The 17,728-nt window shown below is 39.7% G+C and overlaps 1 protein-coding gene across 1 annotated transcript in view; it reads right to left on the reverse strand.

The window, feature by feature from the left end:
• Positions 1–15,517, reverse strand: part of LOC135471270 (nuclear factor interleukin-3-regulated protein-like) — a 29,444-nt gene extending 13,927 nt beyond the window's left edge. Inside the window, exons 1-2 of the mRNA XM_064750434.1 lie at positions 15,392–15,517; positions 15,094–15,230 (exon numbers count right to left, since the gene is read on the reverse strand). The gene's annotated coding sequence lies outside the window, so the exon portion shown is untranslated. The remainder of the gene's footprint in view (positions 1–15,093; positions 15,231–15,391) is intronic.
• Positions 15,518–17,728: the final 2,211 nt, after the last annotated feature.

Raw genomic sequence — 17,728 nt, forward strand, 5'->3', positions numbered from 1 at the left:
TTCACGTAGATTATCAATATCATATCAATAATAACTTAAGTAAGCAAACAAAAATAAGCAACAAATCTAACGGCAGGTTTCACAGGTATCTGGCGAAATGACGTTGGTTAACTTTATGCGTGAAAGAGGCTTGGGTCGGTCAAGTTTGTGGGTAGGGGAGTCTAGGGACAATCCTAGAAACTCGTCAAATACTTGACAAACATCCTGCCACTGCAGCAGTGAAACAGTTTGCGAACACGCGATTTGATTGGTCGAGGGAAAGAGGTCTTGTAAGGCAGCCCATAGCAGGGCTTGACCAGTTACGAATAAGGTTATGACGAAAGTGTGTTAGTCTGGCATGTCGGCTCAGCGAGTGTTACATAATCGGCCCATTTATCCCGGATTCCGCGCACTCGCTTGTCTGACAATTAAAGCTGTTTGTCTGGCCTTGAGACGAGCTTGAAGGTTACTAACGGGAACTATGACCATTAAGCGAGATGTATATTCTCTTTGATAATAATACGCAAGAGATTTCGACTGACAAATATGCGATTATATGGGCAGGCGAAACGAGACAAATGGGTCATCATCAGATGTCTGGGTTGAAGACTGGACCTTGTCTTCATCACGATTAATATCACAGAGACACTTCAGCTGATATATATCTCGGCAGATAGGTTCATCAAGTATCGCGAGATCCAAAGTTCTCGAAGATCACTGAGACGTACAGACAGTTCAAGTGTCTCTATGAAATGCTGAATCAAACGACAGCTCGGACGTCATAGACACGAACTTTGCGGTAGAACAAGCCAAAAGTTTCAGATGCCGAGGAATTTGGTAATATTGAGTCCATGCAAGAGTGTAACAGCTTCGGAGGTGTAACGCACATCTGGGTTACCGATGTTTGATGTCAGCCTTCCAAGAGATTAAGCAGGCCATATCGAAACACTCTTGTTAACTATAGCTTACTGTGATAGGATTACATTCAAACGGATTATCGTTAAGTGTACATTAGGGACAGACTGACAAGTTCGAGTCACGGAAGAGGGAAGGGTGGGACAAACTCCAAGACAGCCTGCACCTTTTACTGCATATTTCCCTAACTAGGTCCCATTACATTAAAACAGATATATTCATGAAATTTCATAAATTCCTAAAGATACAGCACTCTTGTAAACACAGTCTCTAGACTGAAAGTTGAATTCCATATCTGGTCTTGTAGCAACCAAATATGCTAAAGTGTGTAGAGCCGCGATTCTTGTTCAGTCAAGAAACTGAAGTAATAAGTACTAATTCTCCATACATCATACTGTAGACAACAGAATGGGCAATCACTGTACGAACAGAACATACATTGCCCTGTTTTAAACAGACACTATCGTCCGTGGAGTTTTGATGAAAATAATCGGCTCTGAGCATGAATCGTAAAAGAAAGTACAACAATTATAGTTATGTTTTAATAAGTCTCTACCACATGATTTCCTGAAGGGTTATGTTTACAATTCTATCTTAGCAAATGCATATAAAGGGAGATAAATGCGACTACATTTCAACTCTTGTGAGTGGTTGCACTCGATGGTGTGGAGCTCTCAAATGCAGTTAAATCAAATGGGTTCCCACATTGCTGCTAATGGCATGAAAACCTTTTTTGCTGCAAAGACCGAACAAAGTAATGTTTTCGAGTAGTGATGGGACAAAATGCTTTAGCTGTATCTGGAAACCAAAACCTCTAAAATCTGAAACTTTCTGTTTCTATAGTTTTGTAAATTTATTAACCTGGACACCATGCATGGTGAGTGCACACTGGCATTACCTGTGTAACACATTATATATCTCCATCTTGGACTATTTTTGTTCACACAAAGCATGCGATGATAAGTAGGTCTATAGTAATATCGTCCACTGGAAATAAACAATAAATGCCTGTAATACAAACATTATTGTGAGACATGCCTGTAATACGAACATTATTGTGACACATGCCTGTAATACGAAAATTGTTGTGACACATGCCTGTAATACAAACATTATTGTGATACATGCCTGTGATACGAACATCATTGTGACACATGCCTGTAATACGAACATTATTGTGACACATGCCTGTGATACGAACATTATTGTTACACATATCCCCAACCAGTTCTTCAAAGGTTCAACGTGGCATGAAATACAACCTTTCCCTGGCAACTGATGATAGGCTTTGATAGGATGGTAGTGAATGAAGGCGTCGTCTTGCTAACCCTTGTTACACCAAAGCTCCTGAATGAAAATCTGCGATCTTCCTCACGCGCATCCAACTGGATAAATGAACATGATTTATCAATGTCTCCCGGCATGGTTGTAAAATCAGCTCCAGGCTACTATCCAGAAGAGCTCTGTTCTACAAACGTCCCAGGCTTGGTTGACTGACACTAATGAAGTGACACATGATAATGATAAATGCAACTGTTGTCATAATTACTGTACAACCAACTTAGGCTACCATTGCTTTAGTGGATCAAGGGCAATGTGGGCGGTTCTATTTGCCGCAGTGGTGACATACGTTTCGTGTTGTCCATCAGCACCAAAACATGTATGGTACAAGACACATCTGTCAGGTAAAGAAACCTTGGCGACATTAGTTTCGCTGGTATATGTTAAATGCTGTTATAAAATTAATTCCTTTTCATAGAAGAACACTAAATTACAAATATGAATGGAAAGTGGACATCAACTGATTCGGAAAGGTATTAACTCCGTGGAAGTCATGGGGTATACCTACAGTTCTCGTTGAACATTATATACAGAATGAAGGTCGCTCTTACCAGACGTGTCTCTAATCAGGCAAATAGAGGTTATCCTTCTGGAATAGGAAAACAAATCTATTTCAATGATCAAAGAAGAAAGATCATCATGCCAAAAAACACAGCCACACATCTTACTTCAAAGAATCACAAGGACAGAATCTATTTCAATGACCAAACACGGCAGAACACGTCTATAAACCAGAGTAGAGCCATTGATCTACTTCAATACATGCCAGGACCATAGAATCAAACGGCCAAATCTTAATTCTTTGAAATATGTAAAGGGAACCTATGAAATATGAGTAGATTAAATGTTACATTCTGAACTAGTGAAACAGAACATATTACTGTCAATCACAGATGCGTGATGAGAAAGGTAGATGTTATATTTAAGGTAAAAACTCAGCATAAATACAAGATATCGCGAGAGCAAACTCCACAAAGAAATTCAAACATTTTCCTGAACTTTGCAAAGCAAGTCTTTGTTTTATGGGAGAGTCAAAACAGTTATAAGGATTAAGTGATTGATCCTGTACAACAACTTCACTGGTCTTTTTTCCCCTCACTGATCTGTTACAGTTCTATATAAATTCTAAACAAATCCGTATCCAAGAAGATGTTATTTGCAACTATGACCACAACAACACCATATTTCAGTTCCAGCTTTGCAGACTCTGCAGGCCTTGCAGACTGCGTCAAAACAGACAGCCGTCAGCCAACAAGAACTTTGCAAGTTAATTCCCAAAACGACATATAACACAAACAACCGAAGAACTAAGAAAGTATACAAAGTACGAAAATAGGGCAAAATCATGTAAAGAGAAGCAGTCAAGTGCTACATTTTGTAATATGAGGACATAAGGTTACTTTATATTCTCAAATTACGAGTAGCACGTATCTGCTTTTACCCATAACCAGCAGGCTGAAATATTCATTATTGCTCTTGATACATTGGTAATCCATTCTGGTTTTAGCAGGTCAAGGCCATCAGCATTGAATCAATGAGATTTTTTACGCCTGTCAGCGGTAACAACACTGGATGCATTCAGCACAGTTTTCTCCTAGTAGTGCTAACAATACTGAGCCAAGGATTGCACAATACTTTTCTTTTCCGACAGTTCTCAACCAACAAAGTCGTTGGTTAACTGTGTTAATTTTAAGGTAGCTTACATCATTACTTGGTGAACAATACTCTTATATTATTATTTTTAGGCAAAGGTGTAGAGGAAAAAATTTGAAAGTTAAATAAACTACATATACACATAGTGTTATTCTTATCAGGATTCCATGATTTCACATATATGGGTTTTTTATTCAGAATCTCGAAGGTAAATGGTAAAGTGGTCGTATTTCAGCGGTTATACATGTGGCCATTTGTCAACTATCACACTGTCATCGCTGCTCGGGTTCTACTTTTATGCTGCAAATCGTTTACATTACATCTATATCTAAAATCTAATAACTGGTTTCCATATCACATGTCGTCGTAGCACAATGTATTCATCGATCACTTAGGAAGCACCTGATAAGCCAGGCTCTAACCGCTCAACTTTATGACACGCAGCGACTCGTCCTACAGCACACATTGCGTTAAGGACGCACGACTCGGAAAGTTGTTGACTTTAACGGAGAGTGCCTCATTCTCTGAGTAATCCGCTGATACTGACCATCCGTCATCGCTAGGTGTCAATAAATTATGCATAGGGCGTCATGGAAACACAGCAAAACAAAGGATTCCTGAGACAATAGTGTAGGTTGCAAATTCCCAAAGGGGACAGTCACTACTGGTACAATGTGTTGAACAGAAACCCCGAATACTTTCCATTTCTTCTAATAGTTTACAATCCATTTTACCAGAAGACCTCTCAATATTCCAAATCCAGTAACATTTGTCAAGCGAATCTAGCAAAGTGGAAAGTGGCACCTGTAACTGCATACGGTTTTTGGCAACAATCGGGATGTATTCCCACTGCGTTTAATATCAAATGCCAGGCCAACAGCAAGGGAAATATAAACTCGCTAGGGAAAGGGTTAATCTTTCCAAGGAAGATAACCGTCCACGTGGCGTTATTTATTACGCTTTATGTATCACTTTAGTCACAACGCCAGGTTAAAACTACCCCCTAAGGGATTCATGTTATTGCTTCATAAACGTGATGACATCACAGCATGAGTAATTCCAGACCAAAGACATCTAGCATACTTTCATTAACATCATGTGTTTGATCTAATTCTGCTTAATTCATGATGGTAAGGGATGTATCAGAAAAAACATAAACCAGAACTCTCGTGGTGGACTCAGTGTCCTCGAGGTCTGGTCCTTTTGTACTGCTTTTGTGCTTCTAGGTAATGACAAAACAACAATTCTACTGACGTCTAACGTGTTTTAACCAACATCACTACATGTACATGTTACTTTACGCAATTCTACTTAAACCATGGTGTTAAGGGGCGTGTAAGTTGTTAGAAAGTAAGTATTTACATGAGCAGTTAGAATAAAACCTTCACTGAGGAAAACTGGCCGGATTTTTTCACCTGTTAAGTGTATGACCAGGCCAGTATCGCTGTTTTGGCATTACTCTTTGTGCTGCAATGGTCAACTTCAACACTCCATACCATGTGACGCGACTCTGTACGAAATACCCGTGTAACCCGTTTTGTTGTTAATGCGTGTGGGTTTATTGGTTGATAACCTGACTGATCTACGGACTGACTGAATGATTTATTCATTTCCTAAAGGAGCGCAAGCAAAACGACTCAACAGGTCAACTATACACCCAAATAAACGAAGAGAACAGAAATGGATCACAAGGAACGTCAGCAATATGACGGTTACTAAATTATAAACATTATTCACACACCAACACAACAATATTTATTCTGATAGTATCTACACCTTGTTTAGAATGCAGAGTTGTCCAGAATTGTCTCTCGCGCTCCCTTCGCCGACAACATTATTAGTGAGAGCCCGGTAATTGGTCACTGTGTCATCTTGACCTGCTTACTGTCGTCAGTCCAAGCTGACCCACGATCCTTTCCAATGGGTTAGAGAAATAGGCTATTGATTTTCTAGCTTTTTTCTTGCTAAAAGAATCACACTGAGGGGTCAACTAAGACTGCGTTGACCTAACGGTAGCGGAATGAGATTTGCTACACGGAGTAGATTAATACCGCTCAAAGCACAAGGCGCGTGGGCCGTCATTTTCGTAACCATGGAAAACACGTCCGACTCAAAGAACATAACTTCTCTTCCTCTTGTGGTTCATAGTTTCTTCATTTGTGAAAAAAACTAATCAATAACATTAATTTAGAAGTAATAAGGTTGCAATTACTTAGAGTAACGTCAGAGCTTTCCTAATCAATGAGAACAGCAATCAAGTATGTATATTAAGCTTAGTAAATAATTCCGCTTCGAACGCAAAGTTGTCATAACGAATCTTTCATGAATACGTGTCGTCATGTAGATCGCACCAGGCACATGACACGATTTTTCCGTAATGTCTCCTAGTATAAGAATGACAATCTCTATTGTAAAAACTATTACATGGATATCAGAGTAATGAGTTAACCCAAAGTAGAGTCAATGGTGTTAGAAATGTATGATAGCTATATTATATTCTGTGCCGCACTCTATTTGGCTGCCCCAACAACCTTCACTGAATTCGTTACAAGGATCACTGTACCAAGGGGAGCAAAAACCACAAGCACTTACGACTCTCGCTGATGTCTTTGTTTAGGTGTTTACGTGTTTGCATGGATGCTTCTGCACCTGACTTGTATGCGGACAATTAGCATCAATGCCTGTGTATGTACACAAAGCATGGGAGACTCGGGAGGCGTGTATTGTTCTGTACGAGATCCACCCAAGAACTAGCTGCACGTCTCACCGATTATCTGCACGAAAGTTTCACTGATTCTATTTCTATCGGAATCTGACACTAACCACACGCCTGTTGAACTCCCAGATCTCCGCGTAGATTTAGTGTCTTACGTGTAACAGAAAAGATTATGATCTTTCGGAGCATACCGTATAAACATCCTTCACTTTTTATAAGAGTGTACAAACGTGTGCCCATAAGATGTTTGTAGCACACTTATCCTCCACGGGCCAATGATCATACTATAATTGGCTACAGTGCATTTGCTTTATCAGATTAGCAACACATAATATTGTGCATTTATACTTGACCTTAGTTTAACCCGACACAGAATTAACAGAAATCTATTTCAAGTCCAAATTTTTTTAAACGGGACGTGGCAAATGGAATTGCATACATATAAGAATATTAAAAACACAAAACATACACTTCATGCATATATAGAGGTTCTTTACAGGTGTAAAGGTTCATTGGCTTTTAGACCATCTAAAATTTATGATCGCTTTTCCAAAAGAAACTCAAAGTTTGGCCACAGACAAAATGGCTACATCGTCAAACACAAATCTATGACAAATTAGCCTGAATGACTAAATTTACATCATGACGAAATAATTTCAAATATGAAAGACTATATATCGGACACATGGCGTTATTAATTCTTCCCAGTGACATCTTGAGGTTCATGTTATATGACAGACCTTAGATAGGCCATAAATTAAATTTTGATTAACAATTTGACGTCAATTTTTTCACATGTACAAGTGTGGTCATATTTAAGGGTTGACCAAACTGACAAATATGCGAGCCACTATTAATGAGCCAATCTCACTGGTCATTCATCTAAATAAGATCGTCGTCATATGACTGAAAAATTGTTGAGTACGACGTTAAACCCCAAGCACTCACTCTAAATAAGATAACAATGTATATACGTGGGACGAGATCACCAAATACGTGTAAGTGTTACATACATGCATAGCTCCAGAGTGCTTTAACTTCCGGAGGACAGTCCACAACATTCGCATGTGTTATTCAATAAATAACATAATCATGTGATTTCATACCTGGATGTCATTGGCAGCTTTTCCGTTATTTTTTCACTCAAAATTATGAGATTCAATATTTCCACACTTAGATCTAAACGGCGTCAACTATTTACGATCTATAACCTGTGGTGCCACAGTGATACCTACAGAGGCGCATCCCATGACTCACTGCTAAAACTTATTTACTATAGTCAGAGAACATAAAAACACAGGTATACATTTCATACTGCATTTATACCACCAACCAACAATTCCGTGAGAAAACTGGTGCGTTTGTTTTTACCATCATGCTCATCCAATAATGCTCACCCACCCCACCCCTCCCAGATGATTTCATAAACGTCCTCAAATGTTGAAAAGCTGATCTGTCAGAAATCTTCTTAAGTTTCAAATATTCGACTACCTCGTACAGATAGCTGCACTTAAGGTGAGCGTATCAGTTAACAGATAAAACTGGAAACCGAAGTACAACCATCTGAACGCACAAAAAACGTCCAATCAAACTCTTCCTTTCGTTGAAGTAGATTCTAATTGGGGTTGAATTAGATCGTCAAATATTGGATATATCAACAGTTGCAATCAAATTACAACTGAAATACAAAATCCATTTATCGAATTAACTTATATACTAGCATGGAACACTATTTAGATACTGATTTCATTCATTCGCATTTCCTAGAACATTCCATATGTTTTTTCAAAATCAACAACAATCTGTTAACTTTCTCTTTGTATGATTCCCTCCTAATTTGCTACTTAATACACTTTTTTAGTTCTTGGCTGATTTGTGTCAAACATCGCTTTTGGAACTGGCCCTGCGATTATTGATTCGAGACGAGCATTTTAGTTGACTGCTGGTATACACAGCCTGTTTAGACGCCTAGATTTCAAAACATAAATTAGGGAAATGAAACACAGAGACGGCTTCACTTCTCCACATCAACAGAGTTACTCGTAAAGTCAAGTTTGATACAATAGTTTCACTATTCACATTTCGCTCTCTTAACGTCACTATGGCGCATGCCCATGTTCTAGCAGGTGTGTCAGTTGAATCTATACTGTGACCACATTAATGAAACTCAAGATGTTATACAACATGAGATGGGTTTCTTTGAACTTTCGGTCGTTTTGATATAGTTGTGTCATCTACAAACGTGATGGTCTGAATTGTGTAAAACTGATTGCAAGGCTGACTACTCTTCTGGAATACAAGAAATGCTGTATTTGAACCATCGAGTTCTACATGTAAACCAATATCAGCCATGATGTTTTATATTATTATGCATGCGACCTGCATCATATCCCATAGTTCATGACATCATATCATTGTTATCGCTTTTACCCTCGTTTACTTGTGCTAAATGTAACAGCCGAGATTCAGTGTAACATATAGACCTGTAGATACAGACAAACCATGGGTAAGAAGGGGCATGGTGGTAACGGCTGGTGCACTGTGTGACGTCCAGGACAGAATATCATGAAAACCATGGTGCGCTTCTAACACTGCATTGGTAACAAGATGACTTCTTGTAAAGAAGGCATGAAAGATGTAAGACTTGGTTAAATTAGGACGTTTACTTCCAGCACAGATTCCATCTGGCCATTACGCCTGGAGCTTTCTAGGCCGGTCAAGCTCGCTCGTTGGTCTGTTATTTTTGTCTGTCTAGCCACCCAATCCTTGACCTCCACTGACCGCAAAGTCCAAACATCCCCGGCTTAATACGACTCTGTCCAGCGTCTGATCGATGCTAGTCTAGCCAGACTGTCCATGGAAAGGGATAAATACCTATGCCTAAACACACGGACCGAACTTCACCATCTAGGCAATCCTCTTACAGCCACACATCATGGCGGTACAATGACCCAAACACATCTCCCATCCGAGAAAACGCCACCTAGCATAACCCTGCTACTACGTGTAGGAAAGATATATACAACATACATCGTGACAACAATTCATATTTTATTTATGTGTACGAAGTTGATAATGTGCAAACGATTTTCAGGCAAATTTAATTCAAATTTAAAAATTAACATTAAAAAATTTAAAATTCTAAGGACACAATAACATATTTAAAATTACACAGGCATTGCCAAGCTGACCTTCATAAGAAAAACTTGAGACGGACAAAGCTCTGTCTTCATTGCATATATAGGCAGATAAAATGTCTTTTTTCAAGTCACATTATGCAAGCCTGTTATGACTTTTTTACACTATTGTCGAATTTATTATTAAACTAGACTTCTAAAAGTTACCTACAGGCAGGCCTAACACAACAATAACAACCTATAATATTTTTAACATGACATTTCTCACCAGGCGGTTCATACAGTCCCATAATCGAGAGGATAAGAATATGTACGTCATAATTTTGTCTTTTTGTAAACCATGGACTCGGGCGTTCAGAGCTAACTTCTGAGTTACACAAAGTGTTTCGTTTTTCTTCTATCGTATTTTGTAAATAACTGATGGTTGTTTATCTTCACATTCCTTACTTGTGCACTGTCAGAAATTTTCGTTGCATAACCTAAACGTCCCCATGCACACAATTAAGAGTCCCGGGACGCCTGAAAAGACAGACGAGGGACAGGTAAACGATACAAATCCCAACCAATCTAAATTTGTACAGCGCAAGTGTGACGGACATTTATGAAAGCAGGCCTTAAATTTTCGTTTAAGACTCACCAGTCGCTTTACCATATTCCACAAATGGGAGCTCGCTGGCTCAGTAATATAAGGTGCATTTGTGTGCCCAAGACAATCGTGTGTTCCCGTAAAGCACCTGTTGGTTTGGTTGATAGTTTGCATCTGCGAGATTGTTAGGTAGGTGACAAAAGGCGGTGGTTTTATCCAGGCATTTCTTGGTTTCCTCTCTGCCTACGTATCTGGTCAACGTAATGCAAGTGTATAAGTATAATCAAAAGAAAAACAGTGGTAAAAAGGAGACGACATGTTTTTATACGCTATATCAATTTTACATAGAGCCCGTTTTTCGACTGCTTGTTCAGCAAACGTTCAAAGAAAGTACCTAAAATAAATAGCATCCGTCATGTTTTGAAGAGGCAATAAAGACTCTGTGCATGACAGTTCTCTGTCTCTGAGATGAAACGCTCGCACATTTGGATTCCAACCTGAGAAATCGAATTTAATTCCTCCGCAGTCCTGCAAGGGAACTTTTATTTTGTTTATGATTGCCGTAAGGAGACTAGCATCGGGAAAGACAATTAAGTATCTCTCTACCTATAAATACATGCTTTCACCACCGATTTATTACTGAGCTTGTCATGGGTTTTATGAACTAAAACGTTTCCATTTCCTTCTTGTCGCTAGTGCATTTGGGTCAAAAGTCCACATCAGCTGGGTCATTTGTTTCCGAGTGCAATCGATATCAGTAATCCATTCAGCCATGATTTCTCATGAGCCCAATCTTCTGCCCAGGGTGCACCAGGAACCTCTGTCATATAACCACATGACGAGTTTGTCCTGCAATATGATAACAGCCATCCATTCAAGTACAAGCGTGTATAAAACTTTACTGCGGACAACTCCCACGGTGTTCAAAAATCACACGGCTGCAGAAAACTGTCTTGTGACAATTACCGTCCTTGTAGCTGCTTTTTGTGGAGATACTCAGGCCATTTAGATCAACAGCAATTCTGACATAATTAGCTTAAATTCACCTGTCTATTTTTTATACTCTGACCATTTAGACGATTACAACTTTTGATGTAATTAAATTACGTTGAAATTCACTTGCCTTATTTTGAAAGTTTGACCTCCTGGACCAATAGTAATTGTGGTGTGACTGCGTTCAATTTAACCACCTACTTTCTAGTCTCGACCATTTTCAGTACCTCTAAATGAAACTGCGCTGAATGCGGTAGTTAGCTACTAGCCTGACAGTGCTTTACCAGCGTTTCGACTAAGAGGATGTTCCATTCGACACGACACCAAACATATCGTCGATGACGCACAATTCAATTCAAAATCAAATTTTTTAACGTAACTAATAACCGTAAAGATTCGAAATTTACAAGTTTTTCTCAGCCCAATAATTAACATATGCCACGCTCGGTGGACTAAATATTCAACAGCGATTCGATCTCAGAATAATGTAAAATGGCCTTAATGGTTCGGCTTTCACTTACATACCTCATCAATTACAAACTTGCTGGATACCAATTTTTTCCCAAAAAGAGAATGGCAGAATACTATGCAGCTATCTACAAGCGTCTATGGATCAGTCCACGCCACCTTCGTAAAGTTGGTTCTCTACCCATAGCTTTTCCGACTCATGTACAAAAAAACTTTTTTTCCATTTTCCATCTCTTTTTAAAGCCTTGAAAAGTTTACTTGAACTTTCAGGATTTCCAAGATTTCCTAAGCCCGTTACGAACCCTGACGTGTCCAATTCGATATTTACCAGGAATCAGGTAGAGAGTCATTGCTGCATCAATAATCCCATTTCGATATAAAAAACAACAACAACAACAAATTCATATGATCTGAATGGAGTGATATTATTGTTGTAGACTGACGTGATTTAGCATGGATGATAACTTCCCTGTGTGTGTGTGTGTGTATATATAATTTATCATGGATGACAACTTCCCTGTGTGTGTGTGTGTGTGTGTGTGTGTGTGTGTGTGTGTGTGTGTGTATATATATATATATATATATATATATATATATATATATATATACATATATATATATAGATATACACACAAGTTGTCATCCATGCTAAATCACGTCAGTCTACAACAAAGATATCACTCCATTCAGACCATATGAATTTCAACTAAGAAAATGGTAATGGAATGCTAGCTGCATGCTAGATTTGTTCTGGTGGTACGGTACGGCCATCTCACTTGCCCAGGATGCACGATACTCATATACCGTTAACTCTTATGAATCAACGCTTTATGCGTCGACAAATTCGAACATCCGTGCCGTTTACTACTGTTACAGATCTAACAACTACATGGAGTATGCCAGTTTTTAAAGGTCGTTGCTGCAGGCAGTCTCAGTATGCACGATGTATTTGAGCACGTCATTACATTCAGAAAAACTGTTGGCTTGACTGTGTCATTAATACCCAACCCGATATGATAATGAATTCTCACAGTGCCTGGATAGAGTTGACGCACAATTCTCTGCAAAATAAAACCTTTACATAAAATATAAAATACCCATACCCTACTTTGACACAAAGGTTTGACTTCTAACCGACCTAACACGTAATGTCCAACCATAAGCCCTTCGGCGAAAAATAGACTTAATGAAACAATGGAGTGTTATAAATGATATGCTTGACAGACAGCTGTGTCCTGGTTTTAGCAGTTTTACCTCAGAATTTAATCAGATATGATTTCCCACGGGCTATATTTCCACAAATAAACTGGTATCAATGGCTCGTATTAAAGATTGCAAAAACCTTTGCGTTGTTTTAATGCTATTGCATGTTAAATATGATGACAACACAACATTTTTCATAATTCTAGACCAGTGACACCTAATAAAGTGCAATTAACATCGCTGCTTTTCTTTTAGCTAATTCTGCTTAAGCCATAGTGCCAGGGGACGTGTAAATTGCTACGATATATGCATTTACATGAACAGTTAAAATAAAACCCAAACTGTGGCAAATTGACAAGAGGACGTATTTCACCGGTTACTTGTGACCACTTGCCAAATGTCACACCGTCATTGCTGCTCTGGTTTTACCCTCTATGCTGTACATCTTTAATTATATTTATAAAATAATGTAAATCCTCTCCAATTTATGGCTGCAACATTACAAATGTGGTGATAAGAAATAACTCATTAAATTCGTTCTGCACACAGCTGCTTGACTAACAACAAACTGACGTAAGTTTTAACATCACTAAACATTTTTGGTTTGTTTACAAATGAGAAATTACTTTGAACAATGAAACCAAAAGCAGGAAGAAAGCAGGAGGTTTAATACGTCCTAAAAATGTTTTTGGTGTCCTTACATACACAACATACACAGGCCTTGAAAATGCAGATACCAACTTCCCAGAAACATAATTGTGTTTACATGGATCGGTAACATTTTACATCGTCTGCTAAACTCTTGGCACTGTGATAAGTTTAAGTAACTTAATACACATGGAGCATGGAACCACACATGGAGCCATGGAACCACACATGCAATTGCCAAATTGAATGTGTCATTATAATGTAAAACCTGTAACAAATGTTTCACTGGCCCAAATTTAAATTCGGTCTTTGAGTTTTCATTTCGTATTAGCAAAAGGAGACGTGGAAGATTTCATTAGATGCATCTGAAAAGTACCTCGTTCTAATATGTTAAGTTTGGAATACATATAAAAAGACTGAGAGGGCTACGATGTATGTATTTTCTCAATTGAATAAAAGCATTTCACCTAGAGGATAAAAAGGCATTGATTCTTTTTACAAGGAGTGGTATATTGCATGTCATTCAAAAGACACTGTCTGTGTTACCGGTGATTCTGTTTGCCATTCTTTCTGCTAAAAACAATGCCTTGAAAACCCTGATAGGACAACTGTTTTGTTTTGATACGGCTTGCGACAGGTTCATGGAGTTATTTCTCTTGGCCATCCTAGCTAACTATGGGAATACCTTCAGGGGGTTGTGTGTGAACTTCAAAATCTTATCGGCTCGGTAATAAGAGTTATCTGTCAAGATCTGGCAGCACGGGTTAACAATCTGCTATGATCGCTGCTAAAAAGCGTATATTTCCATCCCTCACCCGCTATTCATGCAGTAGGTTGAATGTTTCTCGGTTCCATTCATTTGGAAGAGCTTACTCTAATTTGCATACGGGTAATATTAAGAGGGAGGACTAACTAACAACCAGCGCTGTTCTTCGAACAAATAGGCCTTTATATGCAGTGAGACAGCGGTTTTACATCTACCAGTATGTAGCATGTGCTGTGCTGATCTCGTGCTATCCGATATGCGTAATACATGTCTTCATTTACATGGGGGCATGTAGAGAAAGATAAAACATAAATAGCTAACACACATTCCCTGTTAGGCCAAGGAGGAACGAGTGACCTAGATCTTAGAGCGGGCAGAGGCCTCAGTACACAGCTGGATAAGGCCTGCGTTAACCAGTGCGAGATTAGGGGGAAACGCCGTGGCCTCCATTCAGTACTGTGTACAAGCGGTAACGACCGCTGCACTCGCTTCTCCCACGTGTAAACCCCAGCTTCATGATACATTCGCCGATTACGCATCTCTGCTGTAGTTATTATTAAGATCGGTCATGAGTAACTGACTTACACAGAACCTAACTGTCAATGACAGGAGCCCATAAACACAACGTATGCAGTTAACGCTCGCCCCACACCCACAAAGACGTATGCCACAAGGCTTACACACTCACCTTTTAGGTATGTACGACCCATGAGCCTTTTTATCTAGGGTACTCGGAGTTAGGCTTCGAAAACCCGTCTTTTCCATTCGAGGTAGAAATGAAGGTTGGAATTATGAACTTCCCCTTCACCCACGTGTCATATTCAGCTGAAAATAAGAAATTATATAACATAATTATGTCAGTAGCAGCCTTTTAAGGTCACGTGTATCACGATGATAGAGTCTGACCTATATTCGACGAGCGACTCGCTTATACGTTATTTGTCGCTTTTCCAGATCGCTGGCAAATTCTGATGATAAATACTTACCTTAGGTGTACAGCGACAAGATGGAAGTGAGGTAGTTTGACGGCTGAAAACACCTAGTAGCTAAATAATAGCCATCGTCATGGTAATACCATGTCCTCGAAAGACGTTCTCCCTGAGATAAATAAATTGACCCGGGTTGGCACTGCGCTTGCGCGGCCTGTCAAGCACTTTTATTATATAATTCAGGCCGCAGCAGAGGGACAGCTATAGAGCGTTGTGTTGAGAATGGCAGCTAAGTTTCCACCATGAGATAATAGCTGCAGAGTAAAGGCTACGGCAGACGCGTTGGCTTGACGCTGGTAATCGCTATTACGCAACTGTTGCCCAGTTATAAGCTGAACTAAATGATCTCTATCCCAGCATTATCTGCGCATGACCTTATTACAAATTAAGTAAGGCAAGTTATGCTTCACAAACAAGGCGTGAGCATTTCAAAAAACTTGTGGAACTCCACTACAGAAAAGCTACAATGATGTATGCGATTGTGGTATCAATAATGGGGATGGGTCGATATGCGAGAGGACCTGAATTTTGCTTTGTTCTTTTTCAAAAGATCTATGGCAGTCCGAGCTACAGAGTGTCCTGCACATTATGACAGCCTTGTGGGCCAGTAGAAGGTAGTGACGCTATCGGTTGACCCAGGAGTGTGGAGGGGCCTCGATTACGGGCTGCACGATTGCAGGTCAGTCCTTGTAGGGTTAACCTGGGATGACCTCAGAGCTCGTGCTGTCATAGCAACGTCGACGTAACAGAGAGACTGCAAAGATATGCTCCCCTGACTGCAGCCAACCGACGCCTTTGTTCGTATAACCGCATTGATCTGATGCTTCAATGCACTGTCGCCCATGGCAACAGCGCTCGGCGTATGGGAAAGGCCGGCGTGTTACTGTAAATGTAACACACGGCTTGTTTGTTCATTACAACAACCAGTATATGTGGGTCACCGCGGGGTCAGCTCGGGTAATCGACGGTTGCGGTCAAACATGGCCGATTCGCGCAACCATATAGCTCCGCTGTGCCTAGCCAGCCCGTGACTCGCTTGCGGATGAGCTAGCACAGCCGTTCTCAGTCGCCCATTACAGCTCATGTGATCCGAACGACTAACCGATAATCATCCGCTCAAATGCAGCGGTTAAATCAAACACGGTTATCTAACTACTGACATGTTAACAAGTTCAGGTTAATGTGTGAGAGAAAGATAGTTTTTTTTTTCTGTGACCCAAATTTGCAAGGCCTAACCGCGCATGGTCACGTGATATAGGGACGAACAGTGCTCTAATTCTCGCATGGAATGCATTCTTTGTTATGTACACCGCCTTCTACTTCACTCTGTCGAGTTGCGCGATACATGTAGCTTGAAAGTTAATGACTTTCTCGGAAAAACGCACTAATAAATTCTACGTAAACGGTATATAAAACATAACTATTTTTAAAAATTACACCACTGTCATGTATACGTGAGAACATTTATTAGAATTGTACACCAAATCTGATGATATTGAAAACTTTATTGTTATTCCACGTAATTGATTGGACCTAGGCGCCAAGCAGGGGGAACGGTTAGGGAGGGAAGTATTGCAAGACATCATTCCGCAACCTTGCTTTCTGACCTTCCATTTCTGAAACAAAGAAACTCTGTCTGCATTGTAAATTCTATGAGACTTTTCAAACTGTGGTATGGAACTTATCTTTAACGTCATTTTTTGAAATTACATGTGGTTCGATCGTTGTTTGGGCTAGCTTTAGGTAACCCTGTATGTCTTCGTGTAAATGTTATAGTCCTCATGAATAAGGTTTGCATCATTGCATGAAAAGAATTTTCAAAATGTGTATCAGCATATGAAGATGTACACACAAGAAATAAGAAGAGTATAGGCCTAGTATTATTTGCGCATGTATGTAAACAGTGCAACAAAAGTTAGTTCCCCCCAAAACATTCCTTGATATCTCCCGTGATATGTACCAGATCGCAATGAAATTTTGCACACACTATCCCAGTATCACGCAGACGCGGTATATCAAGGATTAACGCGCAGGTTCACTTGTGCGCTAACGGCATGCGCAAACTGAAAATCCGTCGATTTTGAAAATTTGATGAAAGGAGTCAACCAGATTTTTCACCGCCAAATTTTAATTTCATCACAGAATTCCTGACCCGCAGGTCATGTCCGAATCAGGTCTGAGATGGTCAATAAAAGGTTTTTGGACCTGAATCGCTCACATTACTGTCCACAAGTGTTGCACATTCTGTGACTGTGGTATACCGTGCTTCAGTTATGCAGTACGCAGAGGGCGACTGCAATTGGCCTTTTGGAGGCTAACACCCTTGTAAAACAG

Source organism: Liolophura sinensis, chromosome 7 (genome assembly GCF_032854445.1).
Source record: "Liolophura sinensis isolate JHLJ2023 chromosome 7, CUHK_Ljap_v2, whole genome shotgun sequence".
In the NCBI taxonomy this organism is placed as follows: domain Eukaryota; kingdom Metazoa; phylum Mollusca; class Polyplacophora; order Chitonida; family Chitonidae; genus Liolophura; species Liolophura sinensis.